Below are 22174 nucleotides of genomic sequence, written 5' to 3' on the forward strand. Positions count from 1 at the left end.
CAAACCAATATTTCGTTAAGTCCGCGTTTAGTTTTAGCTAAACATTTTTTATCAATTTTCCCCCTTCCTCATACCTGAATTCAAAACCCAAACTCTGAGAACACTATTTTTAATAAAAGATCGATCATACAAGTTTTTTAAAAAAAGAAAAACGAGCAAGGGCCCCTTCTAGATCTGCAGAAAAGTATACTTAATGACAACTTCTCTGTCTGAATTCTCTTATAACTTGTGTAAACAGCAAACATAGCATCTGTTGTACACCATCCTAGCACAAAGCCATAATGACCCTTCCAAATTTCAGTATCCCACACAGACGTTTTCAATAATCTTCCACCAGAATTTCGTAACATGTGATTTCCACTTAATTGAGCGATAATTAGCACATAGTGTACTATCCCCTTTATGTTTAAAAATAGCCACCACAAAGCTCTGTATCACTCATTCAGCGTTTTCTCAGAATTAAGGATGTCATTAAAAAGACCTATAGGGAGCTGAGTACCTTCCAGTTCTGTTTAATTCAACACGTTCACATGCACTTATAAATCTCAGTATTTATATAGGGTTAGATCCAAAGTTTCTGGTTCGCAAACAGTAGCGCCTTCCTCCAAAGGAAGGAGTCTTCTGCCACAGCATCATAGTAGTTATTGCAGTACCCTGTATGATAGGCCCAATATTAGTATTTTATACTGATAGATTGCTGGGGCGGAGGGCTCAGAAAAGACTGAGGGACAGTGGTCACTCAATGAAGGCCAAACTATATATTATATTTTCCATATGGTTACCAGCCTCCTCATGGTACCATCTCCCCCTACACAACATTTTAAATTGGGAAAAGAGAGCAGGTGAGAAGGCACGAACCCCTTCTCTCCCCCTTTGCAGGCCTGATCAGAATCAGGCCCACGTGGCACTTCTAAACAGAATTCCCATGGGGAACTTGCCATTGGCATTCTGCTGCAAGTGCCCATGGCAACCACATAAAATGTATAACATATAGTTTGGCCTTAAGTCCATAGCTTATGTGGTTGTTAAATGAAGCTTTCTTGGCTTATAGCTCATGGTCATAACCATGCACTAGAGCAGCTCCCATCAACCGGTCCAGCAGTTCCCCCACCACCACCCTTATTTTCTCTTCTAAGACTCTTCACCTATCTTAAGTTGCTGAATACTTGCGCTCAAGATCTTTGGTTAGACGAGCTTGAAATAAAAGAAAAGGAATGCTGAATACTAGTGATATTTACCTTCTTCTACCAAATTTATTTAAAATCTTAGGGAAGGAGCTATTTTCTGTTTCATTTTTTGTTTATGTGTCTCATTTGCAATCACAACAGAATATTTTTTAAAGATCAAATTCAGTTTTTTTAAACTATGTTCTTGCCACATGGAAGGGGCTGCTTTTGTTGCTTTTAGAACACACAGGAACAATACTGCACTTCTATAGAAAGGCCACCAAAAGCACAATATTTTATTCATTTAAAAAAGCCAATCGGTAGTGATGAACTAGGATCTGGGAGATCCAAGTTCAAATCCACACTGTGCCATGGAAACTTGCTGAGTGACACTGGGTCAGCCACCCCCAAGACTAACTTAACCACACGGGGCTATCGTATGGATAAAATGGAGGCGTAGATAATGATGTAAGCCACTTTGGATCCTCGGTGGAGAGAAAGGTGGGGTATAAATGAAGTAAAAATAAATAATTTTTTCTTGTCTAGATTCTGTCAACAACTTTCAAAGAAAATTCCTCCTGGAAGACAATACCAGAACCCAAGGTAGGATAGAACCATGGAACCACAATTGAATGGGATTGACTGAATGTGGTCATGGCTACCTCTTACTGTGTTTCTCATTGGTGCAAGGTCCTATAGATTTTTACAATGCTATTCTAAACAGAGTTACACCCTTCTGAAGTCATTGAAGTCAACAGAGGGCTGTAACTCTGCTTAGGTTGTCTTTGGTCACTTATGCATGGTCGGTTTAGCCTCCTTCATTCCCTGTTTCAGCCAGGATCGAAATAACCCGGGTTGGGTCAAACTGTATGCGTTGGCTGGAATGATCAGGGACAAAAACCCTGTGCTAATGGAGGCATGGATAGAAAAGCAGTCTCCCAAGTTCAAATCAAGTCCCACCCCTTTAATTGCTGCTCTGTAATTGACTGACTTCACAGTGCTCACCCTGAGAGAAGATTTCCTTCTCCCCAGACCCAACTGCCGCATAAAAAAGCATTTTAAGAACAAAAAACAGAGCCATTTGAAAGAGGGGGGAGAGCAAAATCCAAGCCTCTTTTTAAAAAAGGCTCCTCCCTGCCTCTTTATACACTTCTTCATGATTGGCTGTGAGAGATGCCAATCTTCTATGCTTCTCTTATATGGCTATCAGCAAAAGGAACAGAAGAGGGGTTTGGAAAGGAGGGAGGGAAGCTCAAGGCAAGGCAGCCATATGCACACTCTTTCAATCTGGGTTGAGCCAGGAAAGACGGTTTGACTCGGGTAAGAAGAGGAATGGGAAAAGCCAAGTTCGTTTAAGGTTGAAACGGGGTTGAGCCGAAAAGGAATGAGGTTAACGTGCATTTTCAAAAACTTGATCCTGGCTGAAACAGGGAATGAAGGAGGCTAAACCGACCATGCATAAGTGACCTTTGTCAATTCGTTCTCTTTGGCCATAGTGATTTCAAAGTGCCTTCAAAACACCAGCATCTAAGGGCGAAAACGCACGGTCACTTTAGCCTCCTTTCTTCTCTGTTCTAGCCAGGATTCAGCCAGGATCGAACGCACGTTCGTGCGTTCGATCCTGGCTGAATCCAGGCTGGAACAGGGAAGAAAGGAGGCTAAAGAGACCGTGCGTTTTCGCCCTAATTTTCTCGATCCTATTTACTATGCAGCTGGAATACGCTTTGTCTAACACAGTCCTAATTTTAATTCTGTAAAATTTAAGGACCAGTAAGGTTTAAACAGTAGCAACGCAATTTGGACAAGAAAAACGGTTTCTAAAATACTGGGTTCTTTAAAAGACTTCCATCTTAATTAAAATTAGCTAGTAGGGAATCTCTTACTAAAAACAGTTGTTTCGTGGAATGGCTTTTTTTTTTTTTTTACTCCCTTGCCTGACCCTGATGGTTGCAAGCATTAGGAATTTCTATCGCAAAGCAGGCACCTCAAAACCAACATGGCCTATAACTAGGCTTGCCAGGCCCCGCTGCTCCATCGGCGGGAGCGTCGCGGGGCCATGGCCTTAGTGCGCAACGCACATGCGCCCCTGTCATGGCGCGCCCGTGCACGATGCACTACGTCATTTCCGTAGAGTTTCAACCGGGATTGCTAGAGCGTCCACGTCACTTCCAGGTTTACCCAAAAGTGACGTGAGCGCCGCATTCGCGCGCATGCGCCCGCAGTGCCCGCCGGCCCTCAGCTGGCCGGTGGGCAGCCCGGTGGATGGGCGGTAGTTTACCCGCCACCACCAGGCAATTGGCAACCCTACCTATAACATAATTGTGAAAAAAGAATAAACAGTTTGCCAGAAATGGTAAAATAGCACAACAGAAAAAATATGCAAGCATAGAATAGCATCATAAAAATCTATAGGACCTTGCACCAATCAGGGACACAGTAAGAGGTAGCCATGACCACATTCAGTCAGTTCCATTCCATTGTGGTTCTATGGGTCTATGTGAAATACTTCTACCTAAGACCCTGGAGAGCTATTGCCAGTCTGAGTAGACAATACTGACTTTGATGGACCAGAGGTATGATTTAGTATTAAGCAGCTTTATGTGTTCAAAGTATGCCAGCACAGATGTATTGTTCTGTGGTAATAAATGATCGCTCAGGCTCATAATCTGAGGATGTGAAATCAGAAATACCATTTAACAAGCGCTGGGGTCACTGTGGATCCCAGCCTACGTTTCAGACCACCTGTGAATATTTTATCAGGATCAGCGATACAGATTGTCATACTAGGTATACCTGGCAAAGGCACAAATCCCTGTGCTCAACCAAAAAGTACACGTTTTGCTTGCATTGGTAACGTTGCTATGGCTCTTATGAGGGTCACCACAACAGATGCTCTTAATAAAAGCCACTTTCTGAAATTTCATCTTAACATATCCAAGAATGGGCCTTTAAACCTTGCTGAGAATCTTCCCACATTGCCCCCGCCACACACTCCGAAATGCGAAATGGTTACACACAGCCTATTGAGTTTCAATGTCTACGGACTGCTAGTAAACAGGGACTGATTTCTGTCCATGGATACATGTTTGATTCCCGCTGGCTTCATACCACAGCCAAGATGTATGCTATGCATGTGATAAGCCTCTCATTTTACTCGCATGCATGCCATGCCATAGAACACTGTAGCCCCAATATATTCTCTCTCACACCCTGAACAATGTTCCTGTGTGTTTGACGACACATGGTGCTGCAAAGCGAGAAATCTGTACACCTTTGATGAGCTCAGAAGTTTCAAAAGAAGCAGGCAAATCATGTTTCTGTCATTTCTCACTTTTCATACTTAACAGGTGCTTATTCTCTTTTGAAACTTAGGTTACTCGTTTGGGGGAAAATGGATAATGTGTTCCTTTGCATAACATGAAAAACAGGCTGCAGCTGTCGCATGTTGCTCAATATCTAATATCCACAGTAGCAATTAAACGTTTTCCCCTCCACCTAGGATAAGAGAATAGGAAAATGGGGGAAGGACTGCAACTTCAACTCCAGAGAGAGTATTTTTCACCTACCCAATCGTTCTCAAAGGCATTTTATCAAGGACATCCATATATATCTCTGTGGTTTGTGTGTAGCTTTAAAATGCTCAGTGAAATTACAGCAATTTTCACACATTCGGCACCTGGCATTTAGATTTTTATCCTGCCTCCTCCCCCCCCCCCAAAAAAAAGTTTGAGTAACATTGTAGGAACAAAAGAAGATAAAACGTTGCACTAAAAACACACACTATCGCATGGTACACTATTGGTTTGACCAGTGAGAGAGAAGCCATGTACAGAGGGGGCAAAAACTACAGGGGGAGGGGGGTTCAAGGCCCCCTGGATTTCCTGGTGGGGGCAATGCCCCCTCCAGGCTGTCAGGCCCTCCAGGATTTCCCAGCAAGGGCAATGTCCCTAACCCCGGGGCAGCCAGGTAGCATCATGATGCTGCTTAGGTCTATCAGGCTCTCAAGTTCAGTCCGTCTTGTTTGTCTTTGTAGCAACTCAAGTTCCTAGGAGGCACAGGGCTGGTTTTGTTTGTTGGCTTCTGTAAGGAAAAGAGAGGCAGGGGACCTTCAGTGGATAAGAGGAGCAGGGAACCTTCAGTGGAGAGCCACCGTGGTGTAGTGGTTAAGAGTGGTGGTTTGGAGCAGTGGACTCTGACCTGGAGAACCAGGTTTGATTCCCCACTCCTCCACATGATCGGTGGAGGCTAATCTGGTGAACTGGATTTGTTTCCCCACTCCTATGCATGAAGCCAGCTGGGTGACCTTGGGCAAGTCACAGTTCTCTTAGAGCTCTCTCAGCCCCACCCACCTCACATGGTATGGTGTCTGTTGTGGAAGAGGGGAAGGGAAGGTGATTGTAAGCCAGTTTGAGTCTCCCTTAAGTGGTAGAGAAAGTCAGCATATAAAAACCAACTCTTCTTCTTCTTCTACTATCTGTGAAGAAACAACAGAGAAGAGAGAAAGAGCACGGAAGGCAGAAGGGAAAGATCAATCCATCTAGCAATCAGGAGGTCTGAGTGGTTGGACTGAAGAAAGTATTTCCTGTAGCCTGCAACACAAATTCTAATATAAGTACAGCTAGATTTGAGTCCAGTAGCACCTTAGAGAACAACAAGATTTTGGGGGATAATCTTTCAAAAGACAAAGATTCCTTCATTGGTATCTGACAAAGGAAGCATCAACTCTCAAAATCTTATACCCCAAAAATCTTGTTGGTCTCCAAGATGCTACTGGATTCAAATCTAGCTGACCTACTGCAGGCTAAAAATGGTTACCTTCTGCAACTATCTGATGAAAGCAATGGATCATGAGAATTATAGTTTGCCTTCACAGATGGGATACTAGTAATTGCATTATTACCGTGTCCTGGTGGCCCAACCTAAGAGAAATAAATTGTCACATCTCTATTTTATCTTCAGTTATGGGTGTGGGGAAGTGTTAACAAGGAACCCCTTCCTACCTAGATGTGCGCTGTCTTCCCTTATTCCATCCTGGCTAAATTTGCCTTGGCAGTCATGTTAAGAGAAAGCAATGCCTTGCTTTGGAGAAGGTGAGGTCAAGGCTCTCCTCAGGCTATGCTAATGAGTGGCCAGAACCATGGGCGGGAGACTGATTCACTCATGGGACATGGAACACTCAGGGCCAGCGTGGTATAGTGGTTGAGTGGTGGTTTGGAGAAGTGGACTCTAATCTGGAGAAGCGGGTTTGATTCCCCACTCCTCCACATGAGCGGTGGACATTAATCTGGTGAACTGGGTTGGTTCCTCACTCTTACACACATAAAGCTAGCTGGGTGACCTTGAGCTAGTCACAGCTCTCTCAGCCCCACCAACTTCACAGGGTGTTTGTGGTGGGGAGAAGGGAAGGTGATTGTAAGGCGGTTTGAAGTATTTCCTTTAATACACAAATGGAATGTTTACTCAAATTGTCTCAGTGAAGGAGTTCATGGCATCTTTCCTCTCCTCTTACAGAGCCCTCTTTCTTTGACTAAGATTCAGACAATTACAAATGGGGGGGGGATTATATTTTTAAAACTACGTTGTTATTTGTTGATGACATATGGAATCATAGAATCATAGTTGGAAGGGACCACCAGGGTCATCTAGTCCAACCCCCTGCACAATGCAGGAAATTCATAACTACCTCCCCCACACACACCCAGTGACCAGAAGATGGCCAAGATGCCTTCCCTCTCATCATCTGCCTAAGGTCACAGAATGCTGACAGATGGCCATCTAACCTCTTCTTAAAAACCTCCAGGGAAGGAGAGCTTACCACCTCCCGAGGAAGCCTGTTCCACGGAGGAACCGCTCTGTTAGAAAATTCTTCCTAATGTCTAGACGGAAACCCTTTTGATTTAATTTCAACCCGTTGGTTCTGGTCCAACCTTCTTAGGCAGCAGAAAACAACTCGGCACCATCCTCTATATGACAAGCCCTCAAGTACTTGAAGGTAGTTATTATATCCCCTCTCAGTCTTCCCCATGCCCTCTCCCAGGAAATTGAGAAGACTATGCCCCGATATGTGGGTGAACCATTTGGCCTCATTATATGCACAAGTGCCTGCTAAAATGAGGGAGGTGTGGTGATGGCTGCCAACTTGGAAGGCTTTAAGAGGGGAGTGGACATATTCATGGAGGAAAGGGGTATTCATGGCTATTAGTTAAAATGGATACTAGTCATTTTGAATACCTATTATCTCTAGTATCAGAGGAGCCTGCCTATTATCTTGGGTGCTGTGAAACACAGGCAGGATGGTGCTGCTGCAGTCGTCTTGTTTGGGGGCTTCCTAGAGGCACCTGGTTGACCACTGTGTGAACAGACTGCTGGACTTGATGGGCCTTGGTCTGATCCAGCAGGGCCTTTCTTATGTTCTTATGAGATGGGAGCAGACAGAATCTCCTATATCTGCAGCAACCTGGGCTGCTCACTCTATCCCAGTCCAGAGATCTTCATGGGCATCAGCAGGCTGAGTCCTACTGGGACTGCTCCTCACAAGCTCCTCCCCCAGCTACTGGGAGAAATCAATGCAACGTTGTACCACTTTTCACTAATTTCATTGGGCAGGAGTTTTTATGTATACTGATACATTCAGAGGTCAAAAACAAAAATCACTCCAGTCTGGTTTTAAGCATGGTCTCTAAAGATGCACACTGAACATCCCATCATGTGACCTGAACAAATTGTAACTATCCTATGGTATTCAAGGGGAAAGATGAAAATGCTGGAAAAGGTAGGGGGAACAGACAACATTTGTCCTACTAGTCTCACAGAAATACAGATGAATACATGAATGGAATAGAATGCCAGTCTTATGAAAAATGATTCCAAGCAACTTTTTGTAGTGAAGGAGTTATAAACTTGTTAAATGAGCCAGTAGTCAATATAGACTATCTCCAGGGAACAGGTCTCTTAACTCTTTTCCGGTGCTGTACATCTTAAAATCTAAAGTAGAATAAACTGTCTGCAACATACCAAATTAAGAACTTCAGTCTTATGCTCTCAAGACCCTGCAAAGGGCAACAAAAGAACAGGATGTGAAGACAGGCTCAGAGAACACTAGAAGCTAGGGAAGTTGTGTAGGTGTGTTCACAATCCTACTACCCATCTGTCATAAATCTTACTTGTTACCATACATCACCCACTGGCAGAGGACTGTCTGCTGGAGGAATAACACTACTTCTGAAATGTTTTGTAATACATTAAAGCCTCTTTATTGTGCATTTTTTTCCCATTGAGACAACAGCTCCCTCCCCCCGCCATGTATGCTTTGACTGTATGTGGGAAAGAAAGAAAGAAAGAAAGAAAGAAAGAAAGAAAGAAAGAAAGAAAGAAAGAAAGAAAGAAAGAAAGAAAGAAAGAAAGAAAGAAAGAAAGAAAGAAAGAAAGAAAGAAAGAAAGAAAGAAAGAAAGAAAGAAAGAAAGAAAGAAAGAAAGACATATTAAAAATGCTTGACTATCAATAAGCCCATAGCAAATGCATGGAGACTGGCGAGTTCTTGTATCAGCAAAAGGTAAATATTCTTAGTGTTCGAACAATATATGGACTTTTCCTTTCTGTCCACTTATATTTTATTAGGTATGTTAAAGTCTGAGTTTACAATTAACTGAACAGACAGTGTACAAAAGGCTTTTAGAACTATACCATATGGTCTAGGGAAAGGAACAATCTGGATGATCCACGTCTCAATCTGCAGCCTTGTCCACCTCTATAACACATTATACTGATGTAAGAAAATATTAAGAAAAATTATTTTATTTTTACAGTCTCTCTCTCGCCATATCACTAGGCAACATGTTTTTTCCAGAAAGAGATGGTTGTTAAATACATATATAAATATAAGAAAATCCTACATTGCTTTTTGAAAAACAACAAACCCATTATAGCAAAATGCAGAGAGAGAGAAAGAGAGAGAGGAGAATATAGTGGTATAAATGTGACTGGTTGGATTGCACATGTCCATTCCAACAACAAAAGCACTTTCCTTTCTGGAACAAGGAGCCTTCCCTTGGCAAAGAGATTTTGGAGTCAAAGGAAGGACCCTTGAGCCAGAGAAAGCCACCAGTGTTCGCAGAACAGATCTACGGGATCCCATGCACCAAATGTTCGTTTTAAGGTATCTTTCTGCTGGCAGCCTAAATAAACCTGACTACCCCAAGCTCATCAGAGCCTGGAAGCTAAGCTAAGGTCAGACAGTTAGTACTTGGACGGGAGACCACCAAGAAAAGCCAGGGTTGGTGTCTTGAAAACCCCATGAGGGGTTGCCAGAAGTCAGCTACTACTCGATGGCACTTTATTATTATTGCTACCTTTCAGCTGTACTTAATATATGTAATATATGCTCTCCTTTGTAACCATGTGTCTCCTTAAAATTTTGTGTGCATTGTACGCAGCACATCTTAGAAGCTCTTTTAGTATAATTGATTCAACTTGGCTTTGTAATACACTATTGGGATCAGAGATTTGAGATATTGATATGTACATGCTATTTGAATAAGATCATCATTGTAATGTCAACCTTGCAATACCTTGCAATAAGATCATCATTGTTATATCAACCTTGCAATACCTTGTTTATAATTTTTTGGTCATCCTATATTAATTTGGGTACAGTACTTAATATACCGTATGAGCATTTGTACAACTGATAGGTGTCAAACAACCAAAACAACTCTCACATTACTAACTGTAACTTTAAAAGCTGTTACGATTTCTGAGCTAAAGAAATGTCTACCATTATAACATAAGTGGATACTTCATACTGTAGGTATTTCTGCAGTGTTCCAACACAACTTTGAGTACCTCTGCATACATGCTGGTCATTTAATTCTCATCTCAACATAGAAGAGTTGTCACAGAAATGAATTATGCAAGCACCTACATAAAGAAACATGTGAGGAGTGTAACATTTCCCAAAGGGATCTATGTATACAGGATTGCATCAAGTGAATTGTAAATGGAATGCCTTCACTGAAAGAATATCTCCTTCTTCTTCTGTCCTATATGTCTTACTCCTCAAAAGATGGTCCAGCAGGGATCAGGACCCCTGGGAACCAAGACAGAGGTGACACAGGAGGCAATAGCTCCAAGTCAGAAGGAACCATTCTCTTATTAGTTAAAATATTTACACCCCATCTTTCCCTCGTGGCTCAAGACAGTTTACAATGCCAGAATGCCAGGAATGAGGGCGGGCCATAAATATGAAGAATAAACAAATACATGAAAAAATGCATATTACAGTAAAACCCTCTTTATATTCCCCCCCCCACCAAAAAAATGCCTGCAGCTTAAAGGTAAAAGGTAAATGTCCAGGTCATTCCTGACCCATGGGGTGATGTCACATCCTGACGTTTCCTAGGCAGACTTGGTTTAAGGGTTGTTTGCCAGTGCCTTCCCCAGCCATCTTCCCTTTACCCCCAGCAAGCTGGGTACTCATTTTACTCGGAAGGATGGAAGGCTGAGTCAACCTTGAGCCGGCTACCTGAAACCAACTTCCGTCGGGATCGAACTCAGGTTGTGAGCAAAGTGTTGGACTGCATTACTGCAGCTTACCACAGGGCTCCTGCCTGCAGCTTAAACCCCATTAAAAGACCCCTGCAAATAAAATTGCCTTACAGCACCTCCTGTAAATTGCTAAAGATGGTGACTCTTGATCTCCTCAAGGAGCCCATTCCACAAAGTGGGGGCCACTATAGAAAAGGATCAGGCTCTAGCAGAACCCAAGCAGACCACCTTAAGCAGGAGAACACTAAAAGAGGGCAATGAGAAAAACATAGTTGGGGCATTTGGACATATGAGAAGAGACAGAGGAGAGGCTACTTTCCTCCCCATTTTAGCCTCCCAACCCACACAGCTATTAGAACATGTATTGGCCCACAACCTTGAGAATAAACTTTCCCCTGAATCCCCAGGGAGGACAAAGATGTGATTCAAATCAGCCCTGTGCTTTTTGTTCAGATGTTACCTGCACGGAAGGAACTGTGTTAGACTCCACATTCGTGTATTTATCAATCTGTATGATAGATGAGACTAAGGCGTCACTAAGAGGGAAAATAGTATCTATGGCCTATAACATAAAACAAGAAAAATGACAATCAGAGAAGTACAAAATGAATTGTGAAGCTGAGTCACATATGACATTTATGACACAAATATAATCCTTGTATCATCTAGATTTCACTTATACAGCAAAGAAACTTCATCACCATCTCATACTCTAAACCAAAGTTATAACATTATGTTTTAATTTAAAGCACAACTATTCTTCAGTTCAGAGACCAATGTGTTATTTCAGTGGTTCTAACTTTTTATGCTAAATTCTCAATACAGAGGATGGACCAAAAGAGACACATAAAGGGACTGACAGAAATGGGATGAAAAAAATTGCCCACTGTGGCCCAGGCTTTCTTGAACATATGAAAGCTGTCTTATACTAAATCAGGCCACAGGTTTTACCAAGATCAGGCTGACACCAGCTTTCCAGGATCTCAACTGGAGATCTTTCATATCACCTCCTACCTGCCCTTTTTAACTGAAGGTGCCGGCACTTGAACCTGGGACATTCTGCATGCCAAGCAGATGCTTTACCACTGGCCCAAGGCCCCTCCTCTTAGAATCATCCTTCCTACTGTAGCCCCTCACATCTTCCAGAAAGTTATAAAAACAGCAGCACATATAAAGAAGAATTTGAGCACATCCACTGAAATCCATGTATGTATTTCTGGGAGGAGCAGGGAGAGAATCAATGCGCTAGTGCATAAATATGGATCTAGTTTCGTTTCAGAATCTTGTTTTGTAAGTGTCGCCTTTGCTTGGTTATTGTTGCTCTCCAGTTTCACAAGTTTGCAGTATTTATTGAGCAATTTGTTTTTAAGCCAAAAAAAACCAACAATGCAAAGAGCTTGTAGAACTTCACAAACCTATTTACAAGGTACTCCGATGCATGATTACTCAGAAGTATGTCACCATTTTATTTAATGGGGCTTACTCTCAGGTGTTTTAGGATTGTAGTCATAATCTTGTGAGAGGAACTGGGACCTTACAACTAGGAAGCTGTGTTAGAATATTTCCGGTCCTAATATAGATCCCCAAAACACCTTACTGGTATTTTCTAGATATATTTGGGTTTTTGGATGGTATCTGAGGTTTCCCAGGATACTGGGAAATGGGTCCAAAATGGGTTCAAGGTGTTGGTTTTGTCCTTTAAGGCCCTACATGGCTTGGGACTGGGGTATCTGAAAGACCGTCTTTTCCCATATGTTCCTACCTGGGAAGTAAGATCTCTAAGAGAGGCCTTCCTGACTGTCCCACCAACCGCAGAAGCTCATCTGGTGGGCATACAAGAGAGGGCCTTTTTGGTGACAGCCCCACAATTATGGAATATCCTCCCCTGGAATCTGTGTCTGGCCCCCTCATTGTCAATCTCCAGGAGGCAGTTGAAGATATTTTTTTATTTAGGATTGCATCTGACCGATTTTGTTTTATTTATTGGCAGTCCTGTTTAGATTTTTTAAATTGTTATTTTTATGGGGTGTTATCATTGTTGTTTATATTGTTTTATTGTCTTTTTTTGCAATCGTTTTATTTCTGTTGTTAAGTCGCCTAGAGTTTCGCAAGAGAAAAGGCAGCTAAAAAGTGTTTCAAATAAATGCATACTGCTTGTCAGGGCCTGGGTCACAACTGCCAAGCACCAAGATCCAATTTGTATGAGATACTTTCCCCTGGCCTCAAACAGATGGGGGGGGGGAGATTTAAAGCTGCACCCCATTCCACCTCTTCTTCCCTAGCTCTACTGCCCTCTGATCTGGGAGCCGGACCTGGTTCATCTTCCTCAGCTTCTTCCTTCAAACTTTTTAAAGGCCTTAGCTATACCTGGGAGATGCCCACTATCTAGAAGCCTTATGGGACTGTGGCCACACCCATAAGATGCAAATAGCAGCCTGGTAGCAATCACTCCCTGGCAGCTTCCCTTTTCCACCCTAGGACTGGAGCCATCAGCCAGCCGACTGTCAGATGGCCAGCGGTCACTGACTGGCTGACTCTCAAAGGGCCAGTGGCCATTAAGCAGCTGGCTATCATGTTGCTTTTTAGAGTGTGCGTCCATGGCCCCACTAGGCCCAATGGATACTGGGTTTGGCACTGGAGGATGCTTAGGGTATTGTATTTCTCTGTCTAGATTCCATTACCTGGAAGGCTTCATCAGCGCCTGGGGCCAGCACATGGTCAAAGTGGCTGCCTCCCCCAGGCCTCAGATGAGCTCTGTCTTCCCTGAGCGTCCCAGCCCTCTTGGCTCTCAGCAGTTTTAATCCTTTTCTGTCTCTACCCACTGACCAGGTCAACCTGGGTCAAATAAGATTTTCCCAGAACCTCCAAAAACCTTCTTCCTGGAGCCCCTTCTAGCATTTTAAAACCTCCAAGTCTCTGATTGCTGCTTGGAGAAGGGGTGGGGGCTTGACCCACTTCTTTGTCTCCTGGCACCCCCATCTGCATTTCTAAGAAGGTGGCTCAAGGAATTATTTGCCATGCCTTCCACCTCCCTCCTTCCCAAGGGGAAAAAATGGTTCTTCTTCTCAAGGGAGAAGAAGCCCATTTCTTCACAGATGCCAAGGGGTCTGGGATCACCCCCACTACCTCCCAGCATTGTTACGGGGTGCCAAAGTGTTTTAATGGCTTGTGTTTTTAAGAGCTTGTGTTTTACACTGTATTTTTTAAACTGTAAGCTGCCTCAAGCAGGACTCTGAAGAGGCAGATTAGAAATATTCCGAAGAAATATAAATATTTGGAGATCTCGAATTTCAGCTGCAGATCTCTTCCTTTAGCTGAAGCAAAAGCCTAACCAAAAACAAAAAAACAAATCAGGTACCCACATGCAATGGGTAAACAATATCACTACAGACATTCTTGGCAGCAGGAACTTCACACGCCAGCTAGATGGAAACTACAGAGATCATATTAAATCACTGAAACTGGAAGATAAAACCAGGGAAAACATTTTGTTAATTCACTGTTATTAATTCTAGAGTAGAAGTCAGAACTTGAAATACTCTGATCAACTAATTTTACAGAGAGGAAAATCACTAGAGGTGTGATAAAGCATGCAAGTCTCTCCGGGCTAAGTGCCCTCATCAAAGCATCTTATAGGTACATTAAAAATTGAATGGGTATAAACAACGTCTACAAGCAGACTTTGAGAATTATATTCCACTGATCTCTGAATTTCATAAACATCAACACTTGGGAGAGTTTGCATGGGAATAAGGCAACTAATTATTGTCTATTGCTTTAGGGCACGCCTGGTGCTCTCTACAGGTATCTCTACTGCTGTTTTTTTCCTAATGTATTGCCTCTTGAAAGCTTTCACTGTAACGACTTGCTGATCTACTCCAAATCATTCCAAGTATACCAAAGCTACTTGATATTCAGAGGGAAAAGCACTATAAACTTCTGAAAAGATGCTGCCGAAAAAGAAGCAGCAGTTTGAGAGCACCGTGTGTGCGTTACTTTGCAAGTGAATAGTGAACAAAATTACTTCAATGAGTTGAATTAAATTTGTAGTATTCATCCTAAATACAGAGCGTGGCTTTTTAAATTGAAAAATGTTGCTATTTTGTAAACAGAGAAAAGCAGACCTCAGTTATAAAGCAACTTATTAGAACAGCCAACGATGGTCTTTGATTTTAGTTAGGCAATACTGACCTGACAGCTATCTTGCAGTCAGGGAATAATAATTTTTGCCCCACGATTGCCATTAGATACTGCAAAATTTTGTACTATAAAATTATGTAGTCCAGGATGCTGGATTCTGTGCCAAAATGCCAAAAACCGTATGTGGGGAAGCTAAGAATATACACTACTCCTACTAAAGATTCTGTTAAACAGGCAAATGTTCTGTAATCATTTCAAAGCTTTCCACTGAAACAGGTTTTTCATAAGGGAGTGGGGAGACAAACCCTCACTAAAGCATCAAACTTAAATCTCATCTGGACAAACTGAACAGACAGCCACGTTTTGATGACAATAGTCTCACCAAGAATCATAAATTTGGTTGCCCTTGATAGCCAATCCTTATTTGCGGCCATCAGTCATCCTGCCCTCTTTCAAGTCCTCTGGCACCCACAACAGACTTGGGAAAAGACTTGGTGCTGAACACTGAAAGAATTGAAAATACTGTTGAAGTGAGGAGAGTCAACAGAAGGGATGTTCACATGAAGGGGGAAGAGACAGCATCCATGACAAACCAATATGTGGTCCAATTCTGTAAATTGTACCAAAACCCCAAGATTTTCACATGACTAGAGATGTTGTTCGCTTGTTATACCCAACCCATTCCCTGCATCACCAAAAGATTCTGTGATAATCAACAGAACTATGAACAAGATATTCTGCCTTACATGACTCAAAGGGATGATAACAATGGCAAGTAAAAGATTATATATCCTTAAGGGTCTCTACTACATAAACCAACTGCTCCACTTTTACCACTGCATATCCAAATCTGACTTCTAAAATAGAAGGAAACTAGCCAATAATCTTTAAGACTGACATCAAATTTCAAGTCAGCCCCTTCATGATTTAAACCCCAGTGGGGGAGAGTGGTCATACCCTACAAATACAAACCAGAAATAATTCTTACACTGAAGCAATGTCCTGGCACCCATTCTGGATTGGAAAAACTAGAATCCTTTATGATTCATAAACTTACCTCATAACTATATTTCCTACTCAAAAGTGACCGCAGGGCAGTAATGTGCAACCTATCATACCTCGCAGGGTTAGTTGTTGTGAAAATAAAAATGGAGAAAGGGAGAGTGTTGTAAGCCATTTTGGGTCCCTGCTGGGGAGGAAGTGAGATATAAAGGAAGTAAACAACTGCAGCTTTATCTACAATAAAATTCAGTCAAATAATTCAGGTATTATTAAAAGTATTTTTTTTAGAAATGCAGGGGAACATAAATTCTACAGTTTCATGAAAGAACAAAAATGACAAGTTTATGTTTATAACATTATGTAAGGGGTGCAGAAAGGAACATTGTTTACTCACCAAGAAGGTCCTTTCTGCTCTGAAGTAGAAGGGCATCTTGATCTTTGGGTGTTTCTTGCCCATTGCTAGGGGTAGGGAGGACTAAACTAACAACTTCCTGTCTCCTGGAGAGGAACACCTCCCCTTCCAGTTATTCTACAGCAAGCTCAAGAGACGGGGAAAGGCACTCACAAACAAGGAGTACAAACAACAATAAACTGAACGATAAACTTAGAACCATTCTATATGTATTGCTACAATATTATTAGGCCGATTGAATCTGTAGGCCAGTTTGGTGTGCTTCAGTCCACCCTTGTAAGATGATGTTGCCATCTCCGGGTGGGCAAGATGCCCTTCTGCTTCAGAGCGGAAAGGACCTTCTCGGTGAGTAAACAATGTATCTTTCCCACTCTGAAGGAAGGGCATCTTGATCTTTGGGACCTCCAACAGCAATGAAATAACGGGTGGGAACTCAGTTCTCATCATCTTCCACCACGTGCTGTAAAATACATCTGCCGAACGTTGCTTCGGCAGATGCCATAGTATTGATTTGATAATGTCTAATGAAGGTAGTCACGTTGGACCAAGTAACCGCTTTACAGATCTCTTCAGTCGAGGCTTGTTTGAAAAATGCGGCCGACGTGGCTGCGCTTCGCAGTGAATGGGTTGTGATCCCATTCGGAACTTGGAGACCACTGGCTAGGTAGGCTTCTCTGATGCATTGTCTAATGTATGTGCTGATAGACTGTTGGGACACGCAAAGTCCCTTGTTGGGTGCAGAATTGGAGATAAGCATAAATTCCGTTCTCCTAATGGATTCAGTTCTAGATATATAAATATGAATAGATCTACATAGGTCCAAGGTGTGCCAACTCCGCTCTCTGGGAGTAGAAGGATTAGGACAAAAGGAAGGGAGGTGAAGTTCCTGAGACTGATGAAACCGGGAACCCACTTTGGGGGTGAACGAGGGATCAGTACGTAGCTTTGTGAAAGAAACATAAGTCTTTGCGAATAGAGAGAGCACCCAATTCTGAAACCCTCCTGGCAGAGGTTATAGCAACTAAAAATAAGGTCTTCATCCTTACTAATCGTAAGGAAACGTCTCTCATAGGTTCGAAGGCATTTTTGGTTAGAGCAGAAAGTACAGTGTTCAGTCTCCAGGTAGGGAAGGGGTGAGTCACCGGAGGGGTAGATTGAGCTACTCCTTTAATAAAAGCCTTAACCTGAGGGTGCGATGACAGAGGAATCCCATCAATATCCGGACAGACTGAGGCAATAGCAGACACTTGCTTTCGTAAGGTTGCCGCTCTAAGGCCCTGCTGCGCACCGTTCTGGAAAAAGACCAGTAACTGAGGTAGCTTAGGAGAGATAGGGTTGATCGTCTTCCAGTGACACCACCTGGAGAAGGCTTTCCAGGTGTATTGATATATCCTTGTAGTAGAAGAGATAAATGATTTAAGCACTGTGGTCGTTTGATGAGCCGTTACAGCTTCCCACTGCAATTCTGCAGGATGGGGGAAACTGTTTCATATTTTTCCAACTATCTCTGCAGTTTTGTACATGTTTATTCAACTGATAAAGTTCCTTCTTTTTTTAAACCTAGTCTTTTCAACTTTTGATTGTATGCTACTGGAAGTGTCCTCTGAATTTGTTCCATGTGTACACTCCAGCAAGGACTAACATTTGGTCAAAGTCTTCTGCTTTCACTTTGGAAACATGTATGTGTATATGGCTTCAACACTCAGATCAGAAGCCATACACACAAACACATATATACATACCCACAAAACTCTACTTCCACTCAGGGAAAGCTAGGTGACAACCAGGTTCCACCTTGCCAGTTTCTCTGAAGCCAGAGTTCAACTTGGAAGTGTCTGTCAAAACTAAGAGGTTAACTATCACAAAGCTGGAATTAAAGCAATAAACAAGAGTGCATATACTAATAACAGAAAACAAATGACAAGAGCTATCCTCTGTTCATTCAGTCTTAATATGCAGTCATTATATTTTAACTGCTACTAATCGTAAATAAATAAATGTTGTAATTTTATTTATTTATTTATTTTTGGAGGCTCCAAATTCCTTAGTATGAGCAATACAAAGATAAGTAATAGCTGTACACAGACCAGTGTGATCTAATGAACACTAGAATCACAGAGTTGGAAGGGATCACTAGGGTCATCTAGTCCAACCCCCTGAACAATGCAGGAAATTCCCAACTACCTCCCCACACCCAGCATGCCCTATGAACTTTCAAGAAAAGAGATGGGTGTGGAATTTGTGCCCCCTACTCCATGCCCAGAAGATGGCCACTGTAGCGGGTTAGGCTGTGGCACGCAGTCCACACCCATCCCTTTCCTCGAAGGTTCATAGGGAAGCTTTGAACATGGCACAGACTTACCCCACAGAACTCCCAGAACATTTATTCATTATGTTTTTACCACATTTTTTTTCTAAGATGCTGAGAGAAACATTTCAACCTCAAACAACCCATGAGGCAGGAAACCTACCATGGTTTCCTGCAACCTTCAAGGTTGAGTCAGGATTTAAGCTTGGATTTTCCATCTCCAAGTTCAACACTCTAGCCCAGTGGTTCACCTTGGAACTCAAGCATTAATGAGTTCAGCAATGTAATACACCAAACAGACAAAAAAAAACCCAATAAAATTATAAATAACAATGCTAACTCATTATAAGAAATTAATTAAGGCACAGGCAGCAAGGAAGGAGAAGGAGTTGAGGTTGCAATGATTTCCTGTTAAGAAATGAACTGCTGGATTTTGAGAGGGGAGAAATAGCTGAAGAGTTCACTGATTTTATTTTGCTAATAAATTAATTGGGGAGAAAAAGCTGGGGTGTATAGTGTTTTTATATTGGCAATAAATTAATTGTCGGATATTAAGACGGGAACATGCAGCAGTTGTGTGCAATGGTTTTTATTTTGGTAATTAAGTTAATTGCTGGATACTTTTTGGTTTTAAAAAAAGACCAAGAGTGTGCACTAGGTTTTTGTTGTTAATACCATTGCTTACTCATTTGAACTACTCTGAATAGAACGGGGCTTTTTAGTGCATGTGTATTAGAAGAACTGCAACGTGGAAACAAATGAACAAATGAAATGAGCATGTAGTATCATATTTGAAATGGGGGGGGGAGATATGGGAACCCCCATAATTGATTAAGACAGAAGTGAGAAAAACGCCACCACATTTTGAAACTGTAGGAAAAACCTACAAGTAAACTGTGTTGTTATAAGTTTTGTGATTTAGACAGTATTTCACTATTATCTTCTTTCACTGATGATTACAGGACTTTTGTTATGACTTCCTGAAAATGCACCTTCAATACTAGCGCCGAGAAACATAAGTGGGCTCCAGTCTACTGATTCCTAGCTGATTTAAGAGATAAAACAGCAATTTAGCCAGTCATAACACCAGGGCTCTTCTCATCCACATGGATCCTGTATCCATGCACAACAAGGCATAAACCTACTTGCTTTCTGATCGGTCCAGATTACTGTGAGCCAAAACAATGTAGCTTTTTCCCAAAGCCACTCAGCATTGTCAAAAATGCCTGCCATTGTTGACTACTTGTTCAGCACTCCGTGTGAAAATAGCCATTTAAATAAGGAAGTGAACAGAACTGGCTACATGATGAGGCCGCTAAGAGCAAACAGAAGTGAAGACACTATAAATGATTGCGAACCTTGATTTCAGTTTAAAAGGTAAAGGTCCCCTGTGCAAGCACCGTGTCAGTCCTGACCCATGGGGTGACGTCACATCCTGACGTTTCCTAGGCAGACTTTGTTTACGGGGTGGTTTGTGTGTGCTGTCCCCAGTCATCTTCCCTTTACCCCCAGCAAGCTGCATCCTCGTTTTACCGACCTCGGAAGGATGGAAGGCTGAGTCAACCTTGAGCCGGCTACCTGAAACCGACTTCCGCCGGGATCGAACTCAGGTCGTGAGCAGAGCTTGGACTGCAGTACTGCAGCTTACCACTCTGCGCCACGGGGCTCTTTGATTTCAGTTACCTCACATGATATTATTACATAGGCAAGACTGCAAGATTGGCTGTCCCAGCATTCTGCTCACTACATGATCTCTGATTGCAAGAATTTATCTATGTGACTAATAAAGGAAGGAGGAAGCTGTATCAGGCAGTTCAAAAGGAACCAATGAAGAAACAACCAGTGGAAATAATGCCCCCCTGGAAGATTTTTTTTAATGTTAGTATTTGCATAGTTCAAGGATTTTAGGGCAAACTTTTGTTTTTCAGGAAATAAATGATGCAATACTACCAAAAATGCTAGAATTGCCACAGATAGAAGAAGAGAAGAATATTCACAGCATCTCTCTAGCCTGTATTTTAACTTTTTGAGCCTATAGAACCATAAGAATGTATCTAACACCAATACAACAGAGCAAATCTGACTTCAGATTCATTCTAGACCTCTTGTCTCATAAAAACTCATAAAAGTTCTGCTGGCTGTTTATCCCACTCGGTGCATAGTTTACAAAAATATAAAAAAGCAAAACAAAATACTAATTGTCAATGATTAAAACTACGGTACTAAGTCAATTATTAGATTGAATCAATCACTAGGTTCTTTACCAGGTAAAGTGCTCCGAATTAATCTGGCAGCAGATTTTTACTAATTTTTAAAATTATTTTAATTCAACACCTTCCTTACGAAAGCTATAGATGGTAGGCACTGCTTAAGAAGAGGCATTTTCCCGTTCCCTTACCCGTGGAGAAATATGATGGTGTTCCATCAGGACTATATAGGCTGCACTTTTAAAAAGTCGTTTTGTTCTTCAGAACTGTTTAGAGATATGCAAATACATTCTAATTAATCAAAAGTCATATGACTAATTGATTAGGACTTCTTTGAGTGACAGAGCCATGTTTTTCTTTGTTTTTAATTTTCAGCACCATTTTTACCCACATGGGTACAGCACCGTCATACAGAGGTATCCCCACAGGGCAGTTTCCTCCTACTCTACTCAAGGCACAAAGTAGGCACCATGTAAGGTCATTACAGAGAATGGAAGGCCTGCGCAAACTCTCATATTTCTAGCCAGACTTTTTGGCCTTGGCCCCGACCTGGTGTAACTCCCACCCTAGTAACATCAGGGCCCTGCGGGATCTTAAGGGGTTCCGTGGGGCCTGCAAGAAGCATTCAGATCAACATGGGGTCTTCCAGTACAGTGGTCATCCTCTAATACAGTTAAACCCGGCAGAAGCAATTAGAGTCATAGGCAACTGAGCTTCCATAGTATGACTGTTGACTGCACTCTTGGTTTTAACTATAGATAGCACACATGCTTCTGAGACATGATCATAGCTTTACCTAGATGAAAAATGTTGCATTTGGGCTGAGGCAATCTGGGGAAAAAAAAGATATGAACTTTTTTTAAGGCAAAAGAGGTAACTCATGTTACAAGTCATCAGTTTTCTTCATTTATAACATCTGACACAACATTCAAATTTTCTCAGGCTGTCATTACAAAACTTCAGAATAGAAAGTGCATTTTCATTAAAGGCGTAAAATAATGTAGTGCTTTGCTTTACTTCATACACAGTTAAGAAGCTTGTCGGGAAATAAAAGAGACAAAAATAGATTAACTTACTTTATGATTACTTCTGCACCTTTCTTCTGCACCCCGTGTTCTATGAAAATATATACAGAAACAGTTATTTTTTTCACTAATGCTGACGTAGTCATATAGAAACTGGATGCTGAATAATTACATAGAAAGTGAAAGCTTCCATTGCGTCCAAGTCTCCAGAAGATACAACGTGAATTTCTCAACATGTTTATAACCAAAATACAGTTGATGGTTTTAACATACCAGAGTTTCAAAAGCAGTAAATGCATAGCTACATGATAATCCATTCTAAAATTATCAAAATGCCACAAGCCATACTTTGTCTGCAGCACATTACAGA

The 22174-nt window shown here is 41.9% G+C and overlaps 1 protein-coding gene across 2 annotated transcripts in view; it reads right to left on the reverse strand.

Moving 5' to 3' along the window:
* GTDC1 (glycosyltransferase like domain containing 1) overlaps positions 1 to 21904 on the reverse strand; it is a 226920-nt gene extending 205016 nt beyond the window's left edge. For both annotated transcript variants that reach the window (XM_056861446.1, XM_056861445.1), the window contains exon 1: positions 21856 to 21904. The gene's annotated coding sequence lies outside the window, so the exon portion shown is untranslated. The remainder of the gene's footprint in view (positions 1 to 21855) is intronic.
* Between the last annotated feature and the right edge of the window lie 270 nt (positions 21905 to 22174).

The sequence above is a fragment of the Euleptes europaea genome, chromosome 15, assembly GCF_029931775.1.
Source record: "Euleptes europaea isolate rEulEur1 chromosome 15, rEulEur1.hap1, whole genome shotgun sequence".
NCBI classification, from domain to species: domain Eukaryota; kingdom Metazoa; phylum Chordata; class Lepidosauria; order Squamata; family Sphaerodactylidae; genus Euleptes; species Euleptes europaea.